Source organism: Lissotriton vulgaris, chromosome 9 (genome assembly GCF_964263255.1).
Source record: "Lissotriton vulgaris chromosome 9, aLisVul1.2, whole genome shotgun sequence".
In the NCBI taxonomy this organism is placed as follows: domain Eukaryota; kingdom Metazoa; phylum Chordata; class Amphibia; order Caudata; family Salamandridae; genus Lissotriton; species Lissotriton vulgaris.
Window position 1 is genome coordinate 193,273,662 of NC_141697.1, and position 17,002 is coordinate 193,290,663.

The 17,002-nt window shown below is 48.7% G+C and overlaps 1 protein-coding gene across 4 annotated transcripts in view; it reads left to right on the forward strand.

The window, feature by feature from the left end:
• LOC147689834 (guanine nucleotide-binding protein G(I)/G(S)/G(O) subunit gamma-2) overlaps nt 1-17,002 on the forward strand; it is a 288,998-nt gene that overhangs the window by 150,604 nt on the left and 121,392 nt on the right. For 3 of the 4 annotated variants that reach the window (XM_086937327.1, XM_086937325.1, XM_086937326.1), the window contains exon 2: nt 16,031-16,092. The gene's annotated coding sequence lies outside the window, so the exon portion shown is untranslated. Of the gene's footprint in view, nt 1-4,702; nt 4,808-16,030; nt 16,093-17,002 lie in introns of those variants that run through there. The other variant, XM_086937328.1, reaches the window with a different exon arrangement.

The following is a 17,002-nucleotide window of genomic DNA, read 5'->3' on the forward strand; positions in this document are numbered from 1 at the left end:
CGCTAAGACACTACATCACTCCCCTTTTTAATCATTGCAAAGACCTAACATCAGAATTCACATTTGGGGAAAATAACATGTCTCAGGATGCAGTGAAGTGTTCAGTTCCGCCATGCTTTTCTATCCGCCGCTGCTTGGAATTGGCAGATGGAGTTCAATCTGTTTCGGGGAACCTTAGTCCGCTTTGGCACCGGTTGGTGGTGCTCGATGGAAACAGTCTGTAGACGACTGGGTAGCCCCTTTGTCCTCACAGTCTTTCTGTTGTTGACTTCCATGGCAACGGGTGCGGTTGGAGTTCTTCTAGTTCGCCGTGGAATGATGGTTACGTACCAGTTTCGGCCTTGGATTCACTGTGGGGACCTACTTCGCACTGACTTCTCCTTCACTCTTAACTGTGGCAACGGCCACGTGGATTTACTTCCTTCCCTTCTTAACTGTGGCAACGGCCACGTGGATATACTTCCTTCCGCTCTTTAACTGTGGCAACGGCCACGTGGATATACTTCCTTCCGCTCTAGCAGTGGCAGAGGTGCCACACAGATCTCTCCTTTTCTTCCTTTCTTTTCACAGTGGCAAACGTGCCACGCAGATCTCTCCTTTTCTTCCTTTCTTTTCACGGTGGCAGAGGTGCCACTCAGATCTCTCCTCTTCTTCCTTTCTTGTCATGGTGGCAGACGTGCCACGCAGATCTCTCCTTTTCTTCCTTTCTTTTCACGGTGGCAGAGGTGCCACACAGCTCTCTCCTCTTCTTCCTTTCTTTTCACAGTGGCATACGTGCCACACAGCTCTCTCCTCTTCTTCCTTTCTTTTCACAGTGGCAGACGTGCCACACAGCTCTCTCCTCTTCTTCCTTTCTTTTCACGGTGGCAGACGTGCCACACAACTCTCTCCTCTTCTTCCTTTCTTTTCACGGTGGCATATGTGCCACTCGGATCTCTCCTAATCTCCCTTCCTGTTTCGCGACATCACTTGGTCCGATCTTGCTTCTTCTCTCCTGACCTGGCTCCTCCATGCAGGGCGCGCCCGCTGCATGTGTACTCCTGGTTTGTCCCTGACAGGAACACTTCCTCCTTCTTCCTCAGCTGCCAGAGATGGTGTCGCGAACCCTCTTCTCTAGATTCTTGTTGGTGACGTTCGTGGGATGGTGTTCATGGACCTTGTCTAGGTTGAACGCCCTGGACCGTTTGGCGGTCCACTTCTGCCGATGTTTTGGCAGGCTTCTTCGGTCGTCCTGTCGGACTTGGTGCGTTAGCACTTTCTGGTGTTGTTTGGGGACCTGTCGCGGGTCATACTTGGTACGCGATCATTCTGTGGATCGGCTTCTGGGGGGCGCCACGCTTAGTGGTCGTCTCCGGTAACTGTTCTGCACTGTGGCGTTACCTGTGCCCTTCTTTCATCTTGTGGTGGCTGTGCCTTGCCACGTGGCGCGTTATCTGCGCCCGTACTTTTCAGGGCTCTCGGACACTTGTTGCGTGTCATTGGTACTTGCAGCTTTGGCTGGCGTCGATTACTTGCTGCTTTGGCTGACGTCCAGTACTTTGCTGCTTTGGACCGTTGGGTACTTGCTGCTTTGGCTGGCGTCAGGTACTTGCTGCTTCGGACCGTTGGCGGGAGTAGTTGATGCTGCGGTGAACACCTGTGGCCACTAGGAGTCACTGCTCTCTCCGTCTTCTGATCGCGGCAGTCTTTTCCTTGATCGTTCCTCCAGTGCTTGGCAGTCGTTTTCTCCAGACGTTTTGTCCTTGCTTAGATGCTTGGTGAGGCGTTGGTGCCTCTTCCCACGTCACTCTGGAAGTGGCGTCTGCCGACTCCTTGCTGGTGCGTGTGGTTTTTTTTTCCGTGCTTGTTTGCACACTTACTTGCTGCTTGAGATTCAATTCTCCTTGTGGGCTTTACTCAGTCCGTTACCCTTGTTGCTGCTGCATTGCCTGGTGTTGTGCGATGCTTGTTTATTTCTTATAGATGCAGATGCACTTCCCTTCCTTGGCCACCAGATGACGGTAGACTTCGATTTGGCGGGCTCCTGTCTGGTGGCTCTTGTCTTCCTCGTTTCGTGTGCTCTATTGTTTGTCCCTCACTCTCAATGCACCGGGAGCTGGAGCTGCTGCTGGAATCTGCTTAATTTATTTCTTCCCAGAGAATCTCTTTCCGCTTCTCTTTTGGGGGCAGAGATGTACCGGCGCATGCTCCAAGGCCTACCAGGTTCGTTCAGGAATCACATGCAACAGCACTGTTTATTTCCTTTAGATGTTATGTAGTTTTGTTGCTGGGGGGCAAAAGTTCAGAGTCTATCCGGGTGCACCGGTACTTTCCTTTGCTCAGTGTTCCGGTGGGGCTCTTTTAATCTTTGGCGGTGTTGACCGCTTACCGGCACTCTGCTCCTCACACGGAGCACACAAGGAGGGGGCACTTTTGATATTGGCGGCGCTGGCCGCGTGCAGACGCTTACTTCTCCCCTGCTTCCATGCACTCTGCTCCTCAGGCGGAGCACACGAGGAGGGGGGGCGCCTTTTGATCTTGGCGGCGCTGGCCGCATGCAGACGCTTACTTCTCCCTTGCTTCCCCTCCTAGCCCGCGGCAGCCTCGGCAGTACTCACGCGGGCGGGGGGTGTTGGTGTTTGACTCCGGCGGGGGAGCGCGTCGCTCCAGTCACTCTTTCCTGGGCTGGGGCACTCGAGGCAGGCCGCGGTTGGGCTCCGCCGGCTCTGCCTGCTTGATTGTTCTTGGTTCTCTGGCCCAGCAGGCTCCACTTTCGCCGGTCTCCCGCCGCAGCAGCTCCAACTGGCACTCGCTGCGCGGCGGAGACCCGCCTTGCTTTTCGCAGGCCGCGGTTGGGCTCCGCAGGCTCTGCAGTGTCTATCCTCGCTGGCGGTGCCGCCGGCAGGTCGCGGGTGGGCTCCGCTGGCGCTGCTGAGTCTATCCTCTCTGGGGGTGCCGTCGGCAGGTCACGGGTGGACTCCGCTGGCCCGGACCACGTTGCGAGGGGGTCGGGAGGCGGTTAGCTACTCCGCTCCCTCCCCCTCGTTGATTATGTTAATAGCGGGTCCGGCCGCACTCTCCCTCACGCAGTCGCTTGTCTCTGGGCCCCGCCGCTTACAGTCACACACGCGGCGGGGTCAGGGGATGACTCAGGCAGGCCGCGGGTAGGCTCCGCTGGTCCTGCTTATAATTGGGCACAGTTTATTTACAGTCACTTTGCCCCTGGGGCTCACCTTTGGCCGACGGGCCTGATGCTCTGTCGCGGCCTCCGCCCGGCCGGTACACCTCTCTGGGGGGTCACTGCTTCGCGGCCGTCTCAGATGGGCTCTGGGCGGTCCGCTCATTCCTGGTGGCACATGTTGGTGGCGGCTGACGCGGGTGGCTTCGGTCGGCTTGCTGTTAGCCTCTTGGTGGCTGCTGTGCTCCGACGTGCTCACCGGCTTCTCGGCTCGCTGCACCTTGCTGCAGGGGATGCCCTTCAGGCGGGCAGCTCTCTCCCCCTTTTCCTCAGTGTAGGGTAGTGGCACACATGGGTTGCACTACCGACCTCGTCGCCATTGTAATGATGAAAGTAATGGGCCCTGGGCCCTCATGTTAGGCACAGGAATGATGGACACGGACACCAGGAATGAGTGGTAGGAAAGGTCCCGAGCACGTGCGCTCGGCCTCTTTTATTGGCAGCGTCATGTGACACCATGACGTCTGTGGTGGGTGGGTGTAGAGTATGATACATCACACTGGAACACTAGAACGTGTCCACGCTAAGACACTACATCACTCCCCTTTTTAATCATTGCAAAGACCTAACATCAGCATTACTAGAACGTGTCCACGCTAAGACACTACACAATGTGTATTCTGTGTAGCCTTTTGGTAGGGACCATTAATGTTTTGTTTATAGGGCGAACAGTTTACATCTAATTAGCATCCATTGTAATCAGACAGGTGTTAATGTCTAGGTGCATATGAACAGTATTTTTCACAGGATGGCAGTGGTATAAAACAAGCATTGGCAAAGCCAATAGAATTCACCAATGAAACATCTATAGGATTTGTCAATGTTTTTTTACATGTTGTACAGCTGTTCAACATGGTTTAAAGTAAAATCGTTGACTGTTTCATAGCACTTTTTGTTGGCATATAGGGTGACAATAGAGGGTCCAGGAAAGTAATTATGGTCTCCTGTCCCAAGAAGAAATGTGTCCTTCCTTTCACAGGTGCTATTAGAGCGCCAGAAATAGTGGGGTAGGCTGTACGGAAGGGGAGTGAATAAAGGTCGCCCTAGCGGTGGGCCCCGGTAATCACAAGGTGTATTCCTATAGGCTTGGTGGAGTTACAGGGCTATCCTAAAGCTTTATGGAGCAAAAAATGCTTCCAGATTGTGGACTTGGCAAGTGGTAAGGCATTTCTCATGTCACAGGGAGTCATTACTGCAGGTAGCCTGCCAGAGGGCAAAATGGTGGCCGGTCATTCGGCTGAGTAGGCTGGTGTCAGGGCTCCTCTGGAAAATTCCTCCTGTATTGGGTTTCTTTGCTCCTGCCCTGATGATGAAAACTCTGAAAACCTGGAAAAATCTGTAAATTGAAAAACTTCTATAATTGTTATGCCCCTGTAAACCGTAGCGAAATACTTAGTAGACAGGTGCAGCTTCAGGAAAGACTTATCGCCAAGACGCTGTGGCTTTGGTCCGGATCCACCTTGAACGGCTTCAATCTCCTGTGGCTGCGCTTCCCGCATTGTTCCTTTGCCGGTATGGCCCCGAAGATAGCGGCAAAGAACGCGGCCGCGACAGTGAAGACTCGAGTCTCTATGGACTCCAACAGCCCAGGTAAAGCGGCCGCCGGTACGAAGGAGCCGAACACTGCCCGTGGAGGTGAGGAGGCAGCAGCGGGAGTGGCAGGCACCACACAGCCGGTCTCCGCGGCGTGCAGGAAGGGCAAGCAGAGTCTTCCTGCTCTGTTCAAACTTCAAATGGCGAAAGGGGAAAAGTGCCTACAGGCGGGGGAGGCAGCAAGCAGGAATTGCTAAACACATCAAAATCACCCAAAAGAGGAGGAGCTACGACACCAACCAAGATGGCCGCATAGTCTCCCGGCTCCGCTGACCTCCGTCCTTCGCTTTATTATCCTGTTGCCTATCCTGATTACCTGCACCGGATCCGTGTGTGTGATCCGACCCGCATTCCAGGGGTGCAATCCCGGAGTTTCTCCGTCGTTGCGGAGCGGAGCTACGTCGAGTGTCGCATTGAAGCCTAACCCAGCAGGGAAGCCGGGGTCTCGAGTGCTGGCTCTGCCGGGTCTGAGTTGAATAACAACGGACTGCTGAATGTGGTTGGGTCCGGTCTCTGGAGCACTCGGACTTTTTTGATTGTTCTGCTAACAACAGCTGCCTGGTGCCCTACAGTAAGTGAGGTGATGAGTGACGCACAGTGATGTGTCGCGGGGGTCCCTGACCGGGGTTCGGCATTCACATCGCCGATTCCCCCGGGTCGGTGCCTCGCTGAGTACTACTGCTCGCTAACCGTCAGTCCCTCATGGCTTACTCCTGCTCCGCCTAATTTTGCCCCGGAGAAGGCGCCTCTCCGTGGGGACCACCATGTTGGAGGATGAAAGTCATCTAGCGAAGCAAGCTCGAACTGGCCCGTCATTGCGAACGTGCTGGAGGCACTCATAGCTCTTAAGGGGACTATTGAAGTCCAGACTTGCAGTTTGTTGTCTGCGACGGATGGACTCACAGGCCTGAGACCGGATCCTGACTCAACACCCGCTACCCGGCAACCAGCCCACTTCTCAATAGATGTTTGGGAGACGTATTTTGACCCGGCGCTGGAAGCAGGGTTTGCCCCTACTGTAATGGATCTGCCTGAATGTGCTGTGCCTGGTCACCCAATGGAACCCCCGATTGTGTATACCTCGGAACATTTACATGTCGTCCCCATTTTGGAACTTTCTACTTTCTATCTTTGGCTGTTTCGGACCGTGTCGACTCCCCTCCTCTGTCGGTCCTTCAAGATGGCGGATGGGGTAAAGCTTGGCTTCGAAGGCAGGGAGGGGCAACATTGGTACCAGCCATCAACATTGGGACCCGTTCTTTTCTCATCTGTGGACTCCTGTTCTGTAAACTTTTGCAGTATTTTGTGGAATGGGCTTTCATTAATTGACGACTTCAGTGAATTTGATCGACGGGGCCAGGGTTGAGATTTTTATCTGGGTCTCCCATTGTGGCACTATGTTTAACGGGATTGTTTTATTGACCTAACGGAGTCCGGGGCGGGGCTGGTTACGACGGGGGAAGGAGACCGGGAGTCTGTAGAAATATGCCCTCCTCCGATTTCCCTCATCGAGTGGGGTTCTTTGCCTTTTTCTTTCTTTCCCTTTCTTCTATATTTCGGGTTCTGGTTACTGGGCGACAGGCACGCTGCTAGGGGGGTGGCCGTAGTCATCAGCAGGGGTGCAGGGTGGGGGGGTGTGGGGATGGGTGTTCGTTTTTATTTTTGTTCTATGGCCTCTTTTCTTTCTTCTCTTCCCTTGTCTTTTCTTCCTTTTACATTTCCGGGTTAGTGTAGTGGGTTCGGCTTTCTTACATCCTTGTTTCTACATCTGTACCTTGACTTTTCCGAGGTTTTGGTGCTATGGGGCGGACAATAATGATGGCGTATACGAATAATAATGTGCCAGGTTATCCTGTTGCCATATGTCTTAACGCCGTAGACTTACATTATAGCGAGCCTATTTTGGACACGTTGCTCTTTTGCTCGCCCCCCCTTTGTGATCCGAGACACTGTACGACACCTGATCCTTTTTACTTACTATTGTAAAATGAAAACCTCCCATCCTGTTTCCGAATTGAACTGCCTTTGCAACCGATGCGCTTTGTGGATGGAGTTCCTATGCTCCCAAGAGAGGCGGGTTTGAAGTTGGACTGTAATACCGTACTGAAATGCTTAGCGGCCAGCCCTGGGGGTTGTAGGCCCTTGTCTGTCTTTGATTGCAAATGTTAAATAAAGGTTTTCAACAAAAAAAAAAATAATAAAATCGCCAAAAGATGTCGCTGCAAAATAGAAAGAGGGAGTTCCTGCCCACTCACTTCCAGCCTCTAGCTATGTGGAGGTCTGTAGTGACACGACCCCCTCACCCCCCTGCCCCCGTCCAGAAAATCGGCTCTCGGTTACAGGTACTTATCCAGGGTAGTTTATTGGGCCCGGATGGGGCTGTCTCTTATAATAGTATGCTGCCGGTGGGGAGGTAGGGGGGTGAGGAACCCCTGGCAGCTGTTAATGCAGGGAACAACCAAATCCATTCTGGTACCTTTTCTCCAGAGCAGTTCATTGTGGGTCCTGTAGTTCAATCAATTTCTGAAGTCTCTGCTCAACCTTCCACTGATGCAACCTCGAACGCCCAAGGTGCTTGTCTTGATCCTCCTTTAGAAGTTGCTGGAGATTTAAAGTAGCCTGAAGCAATTGATAAATTCTATTCAATGTCGGATCATTCTGGCTCATCAGAAGACGAGGGTCCAGATCAAGAATGGTCAGATCACGACAGTGAATCTGCAGACTGGCTTCACCTCATGGCCCCAGCACGGTTCGTAAAGCTATGAAGCTGAAAGATCAAGGGGCATCGGCTCTAAGTAAGGATCCGGGGTCTCTTGGCTCAATGGCGTGGGACTATTCTTTTTCTGCACAGCCTGGTTCAGTCGGTGATGACGGCTCTATATGTGTAGGTGACACAGTTGGCGTTCCTCCGGAGCCTCCTGGGGAAATGTCTATTATCTACCAAACTATTATGGCTCATCGCGAGGAAACGCGACAGGAGAGTGCCCGCAAGCAGGGTGCATGTCGCAGGGTGCAAAACTCAATTCGAAGAGTTGCGAAAACATGCTTGGACTTTGCTGCGAGGATTGTTGAAGCAGAGGAATGCATTTCAACCCTGGAAGTGCGATGGCTACTCAGAAGGGACTTGCTGATACAATTAAAGAACAAAGGGAGTATATGCTATGGAAGCTTACCAACCTGGAAAACAGAGCTAGAAGGAACAATTTATGGATTTTAGGGATTCCCAAAGGTAAGGAAGGTCCAGACGTCAGGCAGTTTGTTGTTGAACTGTTTGTCGAAGCCATCCCAGAAGTCACGCAATGGGACTGGCAACTGGAAGTCCAACGGGCGCATCGTTTCCCTTTTAAGAAGAGGCAGAACTCTGGCCTGGCTGGCGACAAGCCTCGAGCAATTCTAATTTGTCTTAATAAATTTTGGGCTAGGGAGAAGATTTATGATCTAGCCTGGCCTTATAGGAGGAGGGTTGGGAAGGATTGTGAATTTTTTGTTAGACCGGACTTCTGCCCAGTAACTGTTGAGCGGAGGTGGCAGCTCCGACAGCTAATAGCCCATTCCAGGCTAAGGGTGCCCAATCCTTTCTACTCTTCCCTTCCAAATTAAAGTAATTTTTCAGGGGCAGACTAAGTATTTTGTATCCGAGGTCCAGGCAAAGGAGTTTCTGAGTTCTAGTTATTCAATTCTTTTTTCTCCCTCCTCAATAAAGTCCGTTCTGGTTCCCCCAGGGATAGCTGCCCCCCCCCACATCGCTTGTGATGTTTTTCATCAATGCCCTGAAATCCCCCTGTCCCTCCTTAATAACTCTCTGTCATCAGGCATTGTTCCCGATTGCTTCAAGATGGCAGAGGTAAGACCCATTCTGAAAAAACCAGGAGCAGATCCCTCCGTGCCCAGTACTTTTCGTCCGATTTCACTTCTACCATTCCTTGCTAAGATCTTGGAGGCTTATGTCACAAGTTGCCTCAGCACCTTTGTGAAAAACTCACACTACCTGGATTCTCACCAGGCAGGCTTTAGACCTGAGCATTCCACAGAATCCATCCTATTAGCCGTCCACGACAAGCTGATATTAGGCGTGGATCATAACATCTCACAGGCTCTTGTCCTCCTGGATCTGTCGGCTGCTTTCGACACTGTCGACCACAAACATTTGGTTGAACGTGTCGAAAGCGCCGGCATTCAGGGTACCCCCCTTAAATGGATATCCTCTTTCCTTTGTAATCGTCACCAAGCTGTACGTTTATCCGACTTGTCGTCCAAAGGGAAAGAACTCACTTGTGGGGTCCCCCAGGGCTCCTCCCTCTCCCCGCTTTTATTCAATCTTTACATCCGTCCACTAATATCAGACTTGCGAAAGAGGGATGTAGCTATCTTCAACTTTGCTGACGATATCCAGCTTGTTTTTACCATCAACACCTCTCCCCCTGCAATTGAATCCTTTCAGTCCACTCTAACCTTCATTCAATCTTGGATGAACACAAATCAACTCAAATTAAACCCAGACAAGACGGAGCTAGTTCTCACCAGGTCTACATCTAATCCTTGGAACCCCAACTTTTGGCCACTCACCCTTGGTCCCTCACCTATCCCTGCCGAAGCAGTCAAAAGTCTTGGTGTTTACATCAGTAGTGACCTTACCCTTTAGACTCAAATTAACTCTGTGGTATCCTCCTTCTTCTTTCACCTGCGCAGGATTCGAAAGATTAGTAAATTTCTCTCTCCTGAAGCCTTGGTTCAGGTCATATTGGCCTTAATAATGTCACATATTGATTACTCCAACTCTCTGTATGCTGGGATTCCGGCCTACCAGCTCCAGAGGCTTCAGCTGGTCCAGAACCAGGCAGCCAGACTGGTCCATGGTCTGCCTAAATCACATTGAGTTAAACCTCTCCTTAGGGGCCTTCATTGGCTCCCCATGGCGCAGCGCTGCCTCTTTAAGATCGGCTGCCTAACCCACAGAGCTCTTTCCTCTCACGGTCTTATCTTCATCGCAGATAGAATCCAGCGTTACATCCCCCGCCGGACCCTCCGCTCGGCCAACGCCAATCTGCTTACTCCCCCTGCCTTCAAGCGCAAGACACTCGGGGGTTTGAGATTTGCGTCAATCGCCCCCCAGTTTTGGAATTCCCTTCCCTTGACGTTACGTCAAACAGAGTCTTACCCCATGTTCAGGAGATCTCTTAAAACTTGGCTGTTTTCCCAGGCCTATGACCAATAACTCCCACTCCCCTCTCTGCTATGCTCCTTAACCTAGCGCCAAGAAACTGTCGGTGTACGAGCGCTCTATAAATTCCTTCTATCATATCATCATATCATATCAATAATCTGCTTTTTTTATCATCAGGGTTGGGGCACTTGATGATGTATTATAATGGAGGCTGGGCGGATTTTTCTTTTATTTTTTTGTTCTCTCTGAGATTTTCTTGTTTAGGTACGATCAGCTCAGAGCCTCAGATGTTGCTTAAGGGGAGGTAGGATTCAGGGGAGAGTGGGGGGCATCAACCTATACCATCACAAGGACCTAAGTTCTGATGCCACATAAGGGAGGTGAGGGGGTTGGGCTGGGTTGGGTGGGAGGGGCTCGGGGTGGGATCAGGGTGAGGGGTGGGGGTGTGGTGGGTGTGGTGGGTGAACTTTCTTCTGGTTGTAAGTCTTAGTCGTGGTACTGGTGATGGCAGTGGTGGCAATAGCTTTTTTCTTATTTCAGAGATTATGATTAAAAAACATGTTCTATCTGAGTGGAGAGTAGGATTCAAATTGTCTAGTTAATGGGGCAGAGTAGATTGCCACTGAGTTCATGGAACATCTGTGGGTTGAATGATGGGATAAAGCGGGCTTTGCTGTCTAAGATTGTCCAAACAATGCAGGTAGAAATTTTGTGTCTGCAAGAGACACACATACCTAGGGGCAAGCACGAGTGCCTGAAATTGCCCGGTTATGATTTTATAGCTTGCTCTCGCCAGACATCTGTGATCAGAGGGGTGGTCATTCTGCTAAAGAAAGGAGTTGGGTTTTGTAAGAAAGTTAAAGAGGATTAGGCGGGCAGGTGGGCGATAGCTGAAATTGTCTGTACGATCTATGGGCCTAATTTAGATGACCCAGAAGTTATTAAATGTCTAAATCTTGAACTAGCAGCATGGCCACACCCAATGTTTTTTTGTGGGGATTGCAATATCAATCTGACAAGCAAATTTAATTTGATGAGTGATCAAAAGTATTCTGGCAGGAAACCTCAGGTTTTCAAGGCTCTCCAGACCGTAGTCTCGGAGCATGGGTTGATCGATGCCTGGCATCGTCATAATCAAGACGATGACGGCTATACATATTACTCTGCTCCTCACAACAAAATGGTCTGTTTGGATTATTTTTTTGTTTATGATCAGCAGGTAGGGGCAGTCACTATTGTAGTTCTGCCAAGGACTTTATCAGATTATAATGCACTGATAATTGAGTGTCCTTGGGAGCGTCCTCTCAAACTTCCTAGAACTTGGACCTTCTAAAGAAAGCTACTTTTGGATCAATCTTATCGGTATCATATGGAATGCTGGATCGCTGAATTTTTTAACATCAATAGGGGGACTGCTCCCAACTGCCAAGGTTGGGACACGTTTAAGGCAGCACTTCGTGGCAAGACCAAAAGTTTTGCAGCTCATTGCTGGAAGAGTACTCAGGCACAGATTAAAAGACGATTCGAGGAGCTTCGGGTGGCCGAGTTGGAATTAACAACTAATATTCAGCTTGGTCTTGAGACCAATCTGAGTCATCAGGCGGTTGCTATATTAAAATCTAAACTGCTTGAGTTTTTTGGTCAGAATTTAGCTGCGGAATACGTGCAATATCGCACGTTGATGTATGAATTCGGAGAAAATTCGGGCAAAGTCCTCGCCAAAAGATTACAACAGAAAGCATTGCAAATCAAATTGTCAGAGTTCGGGATCAGCAGGGTGTTATCCAGGATACACCAGAGGGGGTAATAGATGTTTTTAAGCATTTTTATACTATGTTGTATGAGGAGGATTTCTGTAGATCTCAATGTGAGATTCTGGGGGATGATTTCCCGTTGATACCTCAGTGATTACACAGGAGCAGAACAAGTTACTCTCGGCGCCAATTACTTGGGAACAGACTGAGTCTGCAATTAAATCCTTGTCTAATGGGAAGTCCGCCGGCCCGGATACTATTCCTTTGGAATTCTATAAGATGCTTTCAGTAGTGATTAGCCGGGTTATGCTGTCAATCGTCAGGGCTGCACAGGGCGGTGTTATACCGGACTCCTGGCGTCAAACCACAGAGGTATTGTTTAAAAAAAAGGCAAGCCTGAGCTAAATCCCTCATCCTATCGGCCAATCTCACTCATAAATACTGACAGCAAAAAATAATTTAAAATATTATCCTCTAGACTTGCACAGGTCATCACACCCTTACTTTCGTTAGTTTCGTTGCGTCAGCACGGGTTTATCCCTGGTAGGGACATGGTTGACCATGTCCGTCGAGTCATTGCCCTTCTGGACTGGGCCCAGACTATGGGCTCCCCCCTCGGTGTGATCCTGTTGGACGCCGAGAAGGCGTTCGACAGGGTCTCCTGGGGGTTCCTGTGGGCTGTGCTGTGCTGGAAGGGCTTCAACCCTGAGGTTATACAGGCCATTCAGTCATTATATATTTCCCAGCCGCAACAATTCGGATCTCCGGGCAGGAGTCAGGGTGCTTTAACATCAGCAGGGGTACCAGATAAGGATGCCCTTGCTCGCCCCTGCCGTTTGCCCTGTACATCGAACCCTTTCTTAGCAAAATGGAAGAGAGTGTAGCTATTAGTCCGATTACGGTAAGGGGGGTAGAATATAAGACGTTGGCGAGATCGTGGTTTTAACTAGTGATGTCGGATCCGCTTTTCCAGCCTTAGAGATCCTTGCTGAACAATTTGGGGCATTCTCAGGCTATAAGTTAAATATTGCAAAAACTCAGGTCATTCAGTCGGCTGCCATGCCCCACTCTGATGTTTCTGTTATTCAGAAAGCAATATATCTCGGGGTTAAAATTTCCCCCGCAGTCGCTAAAATCCCGGATTTAAATATCCTTCCTGTTGTTGACTCTGTCAACACTAAGTTGGAGAGATTAGATCACTTGCACTTGTCGCTGTACGGTCGGTGTAATGTTTTGAAAATGTTAGTTCTTCCAAAGTTTCTTTACCTGTTCAGGACTATCCCTCTGGATATCTCACAGGCAACTCTGGCCAGGGCTGAGAGGATATGTCTCAGGTTCCTCTGGGAATACCGTCGGTCATGAAGGGCGGCCAAGTGGACTTGCCTTCCTAGGGATCGAGGAGGCTGGAAGGTCCCCAATCTTTTATTCTATTACTGGTCTGCCATGTTTCAACATTTTGGGCCACTATTACTGGGTGATCGGGCAGATGTTCCTTCGTGTACTATGCCGCCCATATACGAGATAGCCCTGGGTGTGGCAGCTAAGGGCATTTTAACGCGAGTGCTTGAGTCCAGCTATTTCAAAAAAACAAAGTTTAAAATTATATGGGCCATGTTCTCAGTCTGGAAGAAAATCCGCCATAAATGTATCTCTAAGGTTAATATTTATATGCCCTTTAATGCCGTAGGTGTTTTGCCATCTATATTTCAGGATAATGTCATTTTTTAAAGGCAGAGTCTGGGCCTGAATTATATAGGTGACCTATGTTTGGATGGGCAACTGGCCTCCTTCTCCTATTTAAGGGAAAAGTTTCATATGCAAACCCGCAACTTTTTTAAATATCTCCAAATTAGAAGTTTTCTAGATAAATATCATCATAATACCTCCTCAGTCTTTGATAAAATCATTTTGATTGAAGTGGCCCAAAGGAGGGCTAAAATAGGTATTATTTATCAACATCTCTTATTAGGCCTTCCTGATGATTTGGATGCTCAGAACACTAAGTTGGCGGGGAAATTGGGTATGCCAGGAGTGGACATTAGACCTGCGTTAGTATTAGCTAGCTATCTCCTAGTCTCTGGGAGGTTACGGACGCAAAGCTATATGGCTATGTGTGATTTATATTTCACTCCGGCTAAAATTGCAAAATGGGGGGGGGGGGGCAAAGGGAGATTGTTGTTCTAGGTGTAGACTCCAAGCGGCCGACGCAATCCATATGTTTTATTTGTGTCCAAATCTGTGGGACTTCCTGGGTGAAATGGAGGTCTTTATAAACAAGGTGCTTGATATCCCGGGGGTGATCTCTCCAGAGCTGGTCCTAAGGGGTTGTGAATCTGCCAGAACCACTGAAAGATCTAGATATACTACCGCCTTTCTGTTTATAGCTATGGCAATGATACAGCTCCTACTTCTTTTAATTGGTGAGCTAGGATGCTAGCTTGGTATAATTTGGAGTCTTCGATATATTTGTTAAGGGGGAGAAGAAGGCGGGTGCTGGCCTCCAAGATATGGGCCCAAGATATGGGCCAAGGTATGGGCCACTCTAGAGCAGGGGTCTAAGCTTTGAAGAATCTCTCCACTATGCTATTTGTTTTTTACTGATTGTGCGTTGATATATTTCATAATCGTTTATTGATGTAATCCTTCAGTATCCTCGCCATTGTTTTCTTTCTTATGAATTGTATTTCGTCTTGATTTAGATTTATATGTCTGTGAATACTGTTACCACGACTTGGTATTTCTCTTGTTTATTTTTTCTAGTACTAAATAAAGTAAAAAAAAAAAATAGGAAGTCATTACTGCAGGTCCTTAGATAAATATTTGGCGCACCTTAGTCCTTGTAGGGATTGTTGGAATCCCGCACAACTATTGATGTCTGGACTCGCCCCGTCTAAATCACAAGCATAAAAAAAGAAAATGTTGGGAAGATTTTACATCTAATGAGATTTAAAGTAATATTTGTTAAATAGCGATTGCCAGTGGAACAGCTCATGCCTTCTCAGGATGAATGTCAGATGTTTCATTAGAAGTCTCCACTGACACCAGTCAGTGGGTGGGTTAACCCAACCAGTGCAGGGAATACACTTGCGACAAATATTTTGCAGAAGTTGTTTGCGTCACTCATAAAAGTCACTTTACAATTTAACCTGGGTATTGTTCTGATCTTCACAAGATCTAGTGATAGCAGTGCTAAGTAGAAAAGGGTTTATTGCGCAGGCCTGAAATGTATGAATCTTCATTGTGATGATCGCTGTTTCTCCGGTGTCCTGCCTCACGAAAATGTAACCTAGAATGGAAACGTCCCATGGGGGAAATAATGGATACTTTGGGACTCATATTAACTTACGGTCTAGAGAGCCTTGCTGCCACTGCACCACTTGTGTAACAGTACCCTTTTGCAGGAAGGAAAGGAAGGACTGCCTTCCCTTCCTGCTTGTGGAACGCATCGTGAACCAATCCAGGAGCTGCTAGCATACTGTGAAATCAGCTCCAGGATTGGTGGGAGCAGGCTCAGACAGACCTCGTTTTGAGGCTGGGGGCCTGTGCCAGCAATCCCCAGGCTGTTTCACAGCCTTTGTATTGCTGGGTCTACAGTGTGCATGTCGGGCTGGCCATCGCAAAATGGCCAGCCAATCCATCACGCTCATTGTAGACCAGTGCTGGTATCATCCCCGTCCCCACCCTCGCGCTGTACACAGCATGAGCCTGTGTGCTGGCAATTAAATAAAATGGCATTGAAGTGCCACTTTATTTAATTGTGTTTGCCTGCTGCACTTGCAGAAGTCGGGGCAGCACTCCTCGTCTCCCAAGGAGGAGCCGTCCCTGGTCATTTCCTTTGCGTGTAGATTCTTTGCTCCTCTGTTTGGAGTCCTGCATTTGTCTATGGACGTGTCCCTTTCTGCACGGCAATAAATACCTTCTGATGGTATGGCTGTCAGGAGCATTTCTGAGTCACGAGGATCGGAAATCACATTAGAAGGGCTGGTGGGAACATTAGTTAATACTGGTTGAAACTATTCAATGAAGGAGTTACATTATTTTTTGCGAGTTTAATAAATTCAAGGCAGATTTTGTTGGTACCATGTTCTAATGAATATTTCAAAATGGCTCTCCTTTCCACAATGGTCACCACATGCAAATGCATCATGAATAAAAAAATAATTATTTTTGCTTCATATACTTAATAGATAGATAACATGAGACGAGTTAGTACAGTTCATTTCATAGCCAAAAATGTGTTTTGCATTTTACTTTTGGGATTTGTCCACTTTTTCTCAATTGTTTTATTGTTTTGCATTTCAGGTGGTGGAAACGTTTAAGGGGCAGACAATCAAGAGAGGAGATACCCATTTGTGGCTGGCAAGGTGAGCAAATAATGCTTTAAAGATGATGCTTCTGGTTGAGAAGTAAAATAAAAGACAAAGTAAGATGGTTTGAGGATCTAGGTGATCTGGTGGCTGGCAGTAACTGAAGATTGTTGTCACAATGTCAATTACAGGATGTCAGGAACTGCAACTTGCGACTTGAAAAAAAGCGAAGGGAGAGTGACGGGAAAGAATAAGGTCCCTGTGGGGGCAGTCCAAGATACCAGAAAGGATGCTGGGCATCCCAGGAGGGCAGATACTGCACCCCAAACCCCATAGTAAAACAAAACTGTTTTAGTTTCCTGGATCCATGAATTCATGGTTAGGCCATAATTTGTTGTGAAAATAAATTTCCCTCTTTTGATTGGTTCAGTGGTATTAGGACGGCGTACTGCCTGGTTTCAGGTCAGGCCCTGCTCGCAGAGCCCAATAGTCATGCCTGAAGGCTATGTGGGTGTAGTATGGTGGTTCAGAATGTGGGGCTGGGTATGGCTGGGCCCTGTGCCTAGCACATGGTGTCTACTGCCCAAGGCTGTACACAGCTGATGTATGGACTGCACCCAGAGCTTGCTACAAGTGGGCAAACACCCACCAGTTACTGAGATCAGCAGGCGTTGGGTGTGAGAAGTTAGCCTGGCATATGATGTCCACTAGTTCTTGTGAGCACCTCGCACCAGTCTAATCGACCCTTATTGATGGTAGTTGTAAAGTCACACTTATAGAAAGCTATCCTAGTGGTAGCATGAACCAAGCAGTTTTCAGGCTAAGACTTCAGTAGGTGAGTTAAGCAAGTTGTTTTACCATATATAATCCCATGAATACCAAATGAAAGGACACCACACAAGGTATATATCATATATATATGTATTTAATCTAAACACAACCCCTCTGCACTCTTTATGAGGTCAGA